This window comes from Octodon degus, unplaced genomic scaffold (assembly GCF_000260255.1).
Source record: "Octodon degus isolate 3935 unplaced genomic scaffold, OctDeg1.0 scaffold00015, whole genome shotgun sequence".
NCBI lineage: Eukaryota > Metazoa > Chordata > Mammalia > Rodentia > Octodontidae > Octodon > Octodon degus.
In genome coordinates, this window is record NW_004524591.1 from 14078896 (window position 1) to 14087827 (window position 8932).

Consider the following 8932-nt stretch of genomic DNA (forward strand, 5'->3'; position numbering starts at 1 on the left):
GATCTGAAAGAGCCCACCTATAACAGGCTCAAGGATGTGAAAATGGCAACCTTTCATTTGAGAAGAGTCCCTAGGACTGTTGCTCATTGGTCATAGAACAACTACATTTTAATAACATACTAATATTGATATTTTAAAAGACACTTTGTATTAAAGATTCTTTCATAAAAGGTATAAAAAGTAAAGCTATATTAATGTGCTGAGCTGTAAAAGGCTCAAGTCAGCAACTTCAGACAATTGCCAGTTGTGCTGATAACTCACTACTATTATGGATTATTGGACTCTATTGGGTTGTTTTGCTGAATTCAAGCATCTACAATATTTGTACTGGCATCAAGTATGAAAAGGTCCTTTAAAGACTTCTCCAAATATATCTAATCTAACAACAATGGAACACCCATCTCTGACAAAATAAAATAAAAAGGGGAATATAAATAAAGGACTATTTTGTAGGGATATATATATATATGTATATACAAAATAGTTAGGATAGATATACAGCTACTTACTCTTAGTTTAATGAGAAGAAATGTTTGTACTAATATTGTTTAGAAGGATACCATGTCTGCATCTTGTTCTCTGAATAACTACTATGAAGACAACAATATGTAATATATTAATTATTGTAACTGTCTTACTAACCTGTTTTGAAACTGTTTCATTGCTATTTTATCTTTTTTTCTCATTAAAATGAATAATTTTTTTAAAAGATCCTTTCCTAAGGTTTCTGGAACCTGGAAGGCTAAGGTAGTCATCTGATAGCTCTTTTAGTGAACTTAATCGTGTGACCTTGGGTAAGTCATTGATATTTTCTGTACTTTAGTCTCCCTATCTTATAAAATGGGAATAATATCTACCTTATGGGTTTGTTGTGGGCATTAGTTGGAAATAGTATCTGTAAAATACTTAAGATTTCTTTTAGATCAGGTCTCACTATGTAGTGCAGTCTGGCCTTGAACTCACAGGGATCCCCTTGCCGCAGGCTGCCCCATTGCTGGGATTACAGGTATGCTCCACCAGCAGCAGTTAAAGCTCTTAAAGAAGAAACTACATAAATAAAAATAATACCTATTAAAATGATTTTATTTGTGAAAATAAAAAATAAGGGTCTCCTAGGAATTGGTTCTCTGAGATTTATTTCATAGTTAAGGTTCTTGAAGAAGGTGCTATATAAATACAAAATAATATCTGTTAAAATCGGTTTATTTGTGAAAATATAAAATATAGGTCTCCTGGAGAATTGCTTCTCTGGGATTTATTTTACTTTGCTCAGGCTTCCAGGCATCCCTTGCAGCCACAATTCAAGGGGGCCTGGCTACTGCTTATACTGACCACAGACCTTTGGGTTATCTTCACAATACCTGCTTTACCAGCATGCAGAATGTAAGAATTGTGGGGTCATGGAAACTACCCTCAGAATTAAGGAAAGATATGGGCATGCTAACTTGGGAAACCTTTTCTTTTACCAGGAGCAGTTTGTCCTGGGAGAGTTATCAGGAATTATTGATTCAGACTCTCTCAAAATGTGAAAATAAATGCAAGGTTTTGGGGATTGACACTGATAGGCCCATTATGCAGTTAGACAGCTATATCTTTGCCAGGGAGTATGAAGACACTCGGAAGCTGTGTTATATTTGAAGAAAATGTCAAACATGTGGATATGAAGGCAACAGTAAAACAGTGCTGAAATATAAATGCCACACAATGAAGAAACTCAGTGTGACAAGAACTCTGCTGACAGAGAAGGAAGGAGAAGAAAGCACAGGAGGAGTAGAATGGCTGCAGATGAAAGACAATGATTTCTCCTACAGAACCAACATGATTTGTAGCTTTCTACATGGAAATTGAAGATGAGTTTGTAGGTCCAGCCTCCAAATAATGTTTGAATGTGGAAGAGCAAGAAACTAAAGTGAAAGACAGTTCAAATCTCATCTGTGAACAGGAGGAAGCACTGGAAACAATGGCTGCTGATCCTCCAGTTAGTATCACTTCTTTTAAGATAGAAGGTCTCACTCTGTAGTCCACACTGGGCTTGAACCTGCTGTGTTGTCCATGCTGACCTTGACTTCAAAATGCTCCTGCCTCAACTTCCTGAGTACAATTAAAATTTTAAAACAAGAATAGTGGCTCACACCTGTAATCCCAGCTGCTTGGAAGGCTGAAGCAGGAGTTCAAGATTAACTGGACAATCTAGTGAGATGCTGTCTCCAAAAAGGGGGCATGGTGGGAGGGAAGCTCAGTGGTAGAATAAAGCGCATATGACTTAAACAAATAACTAAAGGTGTGGAGGCCAGTCAAGGAGCCCCTGAGTTGGGAAGTGCATGAAGGTATGGGAAGAAGCCCAAGGTGCAGTGGAAACCCCATAATGTTGAAGAGGCTAGGAATGCAGAATACCTGTCAAGGAAGGCTGCGGCCTAGGAGTGGAACCAGCCCAAGAGAAAGGACATATGGGCTGTGACCAGGGAGGTCATAGGAATAGCACTACTCAAGGCCCTTAGAAGTCATATTTTACTCTCATCTGGCCTGGAGGCCAGACATGGAGGCATAGAATTTAATGTTTGTCCTAGATGGCTTTTAGTATTGCTTTGGTTCAATTTTTTTCATCCTCCTCACCCTTCCTTTTGGAGCAGGAGTGTTTACCTTGTACTAATGTACCCTGGTATCTGTAACTTGTTTTGTTTTGTTTTTATTTTTACAGAAGTTCACAGCTTATCTTGCCTGATTAAAAGCAAAGTAATTGTCCCAAATCACCCTTTGTTTCAACACATTTTATTTATAATTTAAAAAAGTATTTCATATTAAAATTTTATAATCTTCATTTTTTAAATTTTTTTTCCTAGCATACAGATTTCTCCTCATTTGTGTTTGAAGTTTAAGAGTGGAATCCATTTGAACTTTTTTACTGCTTGAGGTATCTTTCTAATTTTAGGCTGATATACTAAAATACTATAGGCTAAGTGGTTTGAGCAACTGAAATTTATTTTCTCATGGATTGGAAGCTAGAAGTCTAAGATTATGTTGTGGCTGATTTGGTTCAGAAAGAGAAAGGAGAGTAAGGGAGGGAGGAAAAGAGGGAGAGAAGGAAGGAGGGAGGGAAGAAGGAAAGGAAAGAAGAAGAAGGGGGGGAGAGAGAGACAGAGAGACAGAAATAAAGGCAGAGAGAGAGAGAGAGAGAGAGAGAGAGAGAGATCTGACCTCTTCTAAGGGCACAAATTCCATCATGAGGGCTCTACCATCATGAGTCAAAAGCCCCATGTGGAAATGCTGTCACATTAGGCTATATGTGCATTTTGATAATAAACAATCAAGCTCATAGCAAGAGGAAATTGAAGGTTTTGACTTCACTTTCTAGATATGTGAGATCTTATTGGAGTGAAAATTCTCTCTCTTTCAATGCTTTATCCTTTCTGTACTTGTCAATATGCAGCTGTTTGTCTAAAATAGCAGGCTTATGTCTAGGGACCACTGGATTTAACAACAGCATCAGATGTTAATTTCTGTTCCTAGAAAACTAAGGGAAAGATAGGATGAAGACCTATGAAGATTTTGCAAATCTCCCATCTTCTGAAGCAAAGACAATTGTCTGGGTTTTTTTTTTGTTTTTTTTTTTTGACAAATTTATATAATCCTCACAAGTAAATTTTTCATTTAGTTTGCAGTTGGGACAGATTTTCTTTACAGAATGGTTGCCATGCATAGGGATCTTTTACTTCTTTGCAATCCTTTCTCTGTCTCTCTCTGTCTCTCTGTCTCTGTCTCTGTCTCTCTCTCTCTCTCTCTCTCTCTCTCTCTCTCTCTCTTTCTTATGGTAGGGTGTTGAACCCAAGCCTTTGTACTGAAGTGTACCATCATCCCTCTTAAAAAATGTTTTGTTTTGAATTTTGAGTCAAAATCTTGCTTAGTGGCTAAGTTGCCCAAGCTGGGTTCAAATTTTGGACCGTCCTCCCTCACCCTCCCAGATGCTAGGATTACAGATGTGCATTACAGTGCTGAAGATTTTTTCATTTATTTTTAAAGGAACCCAGTCAATCCTGCTCAGACAGTGCAAGGATGTATTGATGGTGAATGTTACTGAGAAAAATAACTGTAATGATAATCTCTTATTGGTGCACTCCTATAATGCACAATTTACAAAAGTATTTACATTTATGTCTTTATTTTATGACATTTCCATAAGTTAATTAGAGGGTGTCTCAGTTACTCTTCTTTCATTGCTGGGACAAATACCTGATACCCAAAATGAAGGAAGAAAAGGTTTATTTAGCTTGCAGTTAGTGGAGGCTCCAAGGCATACTCCATTGGCTCCAAGGCAGAGTGGCATATGAAAGAGAGAAATCTTTCATGGCAGCAGCAAAGAGCAAGAGCAAAAGGGAGGGGTAGCAGCAACAAGAATAGCAACAGAGAGCAAGCCTGTCTCCCCTATCTTGCATACAGGCTATACATCCCAGACTGGTTGTAGTACTAACACCCATAATCCCAGCAACACTCACACCCATAATCCCAGCAACACTCACACCCATAATCCCAGGGGATCATGAGTTAATCACAAACTCTAGAAATCAATTTCATGACTGCATGAGGCTTTAGGGAGACAATTAGACACAAACCATACCATTCTGCCCCTGGGCCCCCAAAGACTGATGCTCATCCCTTTGTGCAACAGGCATTTTAGTCCATCTCTAAGAGTTGCCAGGGTCCTAACAGTTTCAGCATTGCTTAAGAGTCCAAGTCCCAAGTCTCCTCCAAGGTCTAAAGCAAATTCTTAACTGTGAGCTCCTGTACAAATGAAAATTTAAACACTTCCAACATTTAATGGCACAAGATAAACATTACCATTCCAAAAAGATACACACAGCAGGATACCAAGCATTGTGACCAAAGCAAGTCCAAAATCCAGAAGGGCGAACATTAAGTTCTGTAGTTCCATGTGGAACATCTAAAGCAATCTGTGGCACATTGTGAGTTCCATGTGGCTCCACCTCTAGGGAACTTCTGCTAGTAGCTCCCAAGGCTTCTGTCTAGGCTGGCTTTCTTCCCTCCTTGCAGTTTTCCTCAGACAATTCACGTTTCTGGTTTTTCCAAACTTCTGGGCTTTCCACTGAACAGGCTTCTCACTCACAAATTTACACACTTCCCTCCCATGGGCACACTACCTGGCCTCCCAGGCCTTCGTCTGAAATCTTCTTCTTAACTTCAGAACTGCAAGCACCTAAAACCAATGACATGTGGATGATGTTACGGTCTGCTGCCAGCTGGAGCGGTAGCCAGGCTTTCTTTTCTCTTGGCTGTAGAGGTCAAGTGCCTGGATTGATGAGCACTCTGATCCTGATTCCAAGGAACAAATTCTCTATTCTGGTGTCATCCTGGAATCTGATGTGACTGCTGTCCCCTTTCTGGAACATGGTACTCTGTGGCTTTCCTCTCAAGGCAAAGACTCTCTCCCTTGCAATTCTGAGGTTGCAAAGGGTGTAGACCTGTCACCTCCGGTGATGTCCTCAGGCCATCCTTTCCATTCTTTTCTTCCTTCTCAGTGATGGAGATCTCAGGTCTGTCTTTGCAGACTACAGATTTATTGGAGCTTCCATTCTGGCCAAACTTAAAACATTTTAAATCATCCTGCTGGATGCTTTGTTCTTGGTTCTCAACATAAATTAACTAAAAGCCCCCAACAATAGTTATGACACTGCCTCTATATTTGTATGTTTTGAAATTTCTTTTGAAAGATTAATCAGTCTGCAGTGCTTAATCTCAGTCTCAGGCAAAGTCCCTGGACATGAACAAAATGCAGACAAACTTTCTGCTAAGCAGTAACATACATCATCTGGAGTCTAGCAACCAATGCAGTCCTTCTTACCAGCAGAAACCTCCACAGGCTGGTCTTTACAGACAGGATTTCTACCAGTCTTCTGGCCTTCTGAGTTCTGACCAGAATCTTCCATACAGAACAACTGAAGCTGTTCCAGCTCTACTCTTGTAAGCGACATTTCCAAACCTTTCTTATCTCTTCCCATAAGGCAATCTTATAATCTACATGGTCAGGAAATCAGCAATGACTCCACTCCTCCAGTACCAAATTCTGTCACAATTACTCTTCTCTGAGGGATTATTTTATTTTATACCTGGAGGCCTGCCCATTAGCTCAGTTGTTTAAGTGCCTGCTTCAGCAAAGCAGTCAGGCTCAAGATGCTCTGGTTCGAACCCAGTTTCTCACAGGAAACCAGAAATGCCCTCAAGGAATCCTCAGGCCACCAAAAAAAAAAAAAAAAAAAAAAAAAAAAAAAAAAAAAAAAAAAGAACTTCTATTTTACACCTAAAAACCAAGACTCAAAGACATTTAATGTTTCAATTATGTCAAAGTTAACAATGAGTGGGTTCACTTTGAGTTGACAATGAGTGGGTTCACAATGAGTGGCTCAACTCTGCCACCATTCTGAACCATGGCAAAGAGGAAATTCAGAACTGTCCACAGACAGCTCTAGATTATCCCTTATGTTGGGACATGGGCCAGGGTCAGTAAGAGGAGTCTACTTTCTATTACCAGCACTCTGGTTAGCTTCCTCTGCAGGCTCAGTAACTACCTTATTTAAAACCAATAGTGCTATTTTTAATATGTATTAAAACATGCAATCTCTAAAGCACCTGCTCAGGCAGAGCACAGTGGCTGGGGTTCGATCCCCAGTTTGCCATGCCAGCCCCACCTCCAGGATGCCCTGAGACAGCGACTGAGACTGGGCATGGTGGCGCACACCTGTAATCCCAGCGCTTGGGAGACTGAAAACAGGAGAATCACTATAAGTCAGATCTATGTAATGAGACCCTATAGACCCTGTTCTAAATATATTTTAAAAAATGTAATATCAGGAATGATATCAGGAATGATCTAGACAAGCTATAACTGTCAAATGATTAATGGAAACTTTAGTGAGCTCTTAGTTTTGTATTAAGTGAAACAAAGTCATGGACTGAGAAGCAGGAGTCTGAGGGCACCAGCTCAGTATTATGAGATCAGGACACATACTGCATAGACTTCTGATTCAGCTTCTGTTTTCTTTCTTTTGTTGTGCTGCTGCCTTTATACACCATCACAGTAGTTGGTAGGCATGTGCAGGGCTCTGAAGATTATTATCATTATTGCCAGTCTTTGAAAAGGCAGATTGTTCTCCATAAGGCACTAGTTCTTCTGACCCTCATAAGAGGCCACCAAGGGATTGTGGGGCTGAATCAGGCAGGAGAAGGCCCCTGGGAGATGGAAGAGAGGAGCAGGGTCAGCCTAAGCTGGAGAGCAGTGAACAATCAGAGACCATGTTAGAACTGTGCAGGACAGTAGAATGATTTGCACATTTTTAAGCCATTGATTCAATTGTTCAAGAATTCTTGGGGAGTATATAGATAGACAGGGCAGAGAGGTGAGGTGTCAAGATATATTCTTCTATTAGTAAAGCTTTGAGAGAAGAGTCATATAAACAAACAAACAAACAAACAAACAAACAGTGTCACCATGGAGGGTGACCCCAAAGAGAGGGCTCAAGCTCAATGCCAGGCGGGATTTGAGGATTTGGGAAGTGATGCAATAACTTTCTTATCATCACCACAGCCTAGTCTAGTCACATCCCACTTATAAGATTCTACTTAGGGTGATAAGGGAAAATGCCAAAGAAGAGCCAAGTGGGTGAGGGCTAGTGACTTCCAAAGTCTCCTCCTGGCTTGCTTGAGGTATTTTCAGAGCTGAGATTTAGCTCAGGGCTCCTCCTTGCCCAATCTTAATACCATCCTCCTCTCCACCACAGCTGAAAGGCTTTTCCTGTCTTCCCCAGCTCCTTCCCCACACCCCTTCTGGGAATCTACTCCAATCAAAGGTGTACACAACTAATTCTACCTTGGCATCAGCTTCAGGAGGACCTATACCAACATATTGGCTCTCATCTCTTCCTGAGCCCTGATTATCTTTTTCTTTGTGATTTGATGAGATACTTGTGCCATCTAATAATAAATTTCCATTTTTAATGCTCAACTGTCACATGTAATATACTGGTGCTTATAATGAAAATAATAATAGAAGTTAGGCATTAAACATTTTGCTAAAATTCATAGATATATTTTCTCACTTAATTTTTGAATTATCTCTGAGAGGTATACTTTATTATCTCTATATTACAGAGAGAAAGGAGTGTTTCAGAAGTTGAGTACTTCTTCCCAAATCACACAGTGGACCCCACACAACCTTATGCATGATAATGGCAGGATTTGAACCCAGGACTCTTAGATACTAAGGCCCATGCTGTACCCTATTGTATCCTGCTAGATACTACATGCTGTTAGTTCAAAAATCAAAACTGCCCAACTTAAGCTTTAAACTTTGCTCCCTAAACCAAGTAAGTCCCCTATCCCAGTCCTCTATATTTCTTGGGGATCTATTTATCTGTACCCCAAATCTCATCACTCTTTTTTTCCTACCTCTTAATCATCTAAACCTGACCCATGCCCACCTCTGAGCTTGAAGATACCGAGTTTTGTTCCTGTTTCATACAAAGAAAGTGGCGATTTCATGACTATTCTCTTGGCCAGCTCCATGAATAAACCTCATTTTCCCTGATGACTGAGTTGGAGAAGGCAGAACAAACTATACCTTCTGAAGGAGAAGAGCATGAAATACAAAAGGACCTATAGACACTTTAGTGTGTTGCACAATTCTTTGAGTCAGGAGATATTTGTTGGCTTTCTAAAACTTTTGGAAGAGAGATTAAAATCTTAAGAGATATAAGGCAAGTATGTAGTTTGAAACATTCCTAAGAAATGGCATCTTATTGAGCTCATTAAGCAAGATTCTCATTGCCTTTAACAGCCCAAATTGGATGATATAAAGTACAAAGTCACATCTGGGAAAAGTACAGGAAGAATAGAAGTATTGTAACAGAATAGAACCATTGCACAC

General features: G+C 39.9%; 1 pseudogene; it reads left to right on the plus strand.

The window, feature by feature from the left end:
- The window catches only part of LOC101593130, a 59848-nt pseudogene extending 57828 nt beyond the window's left edge, over window positions 1–2020 (plus strand).
- Window positions 2021–8932: the final 6912 nt, after the last annotated feature.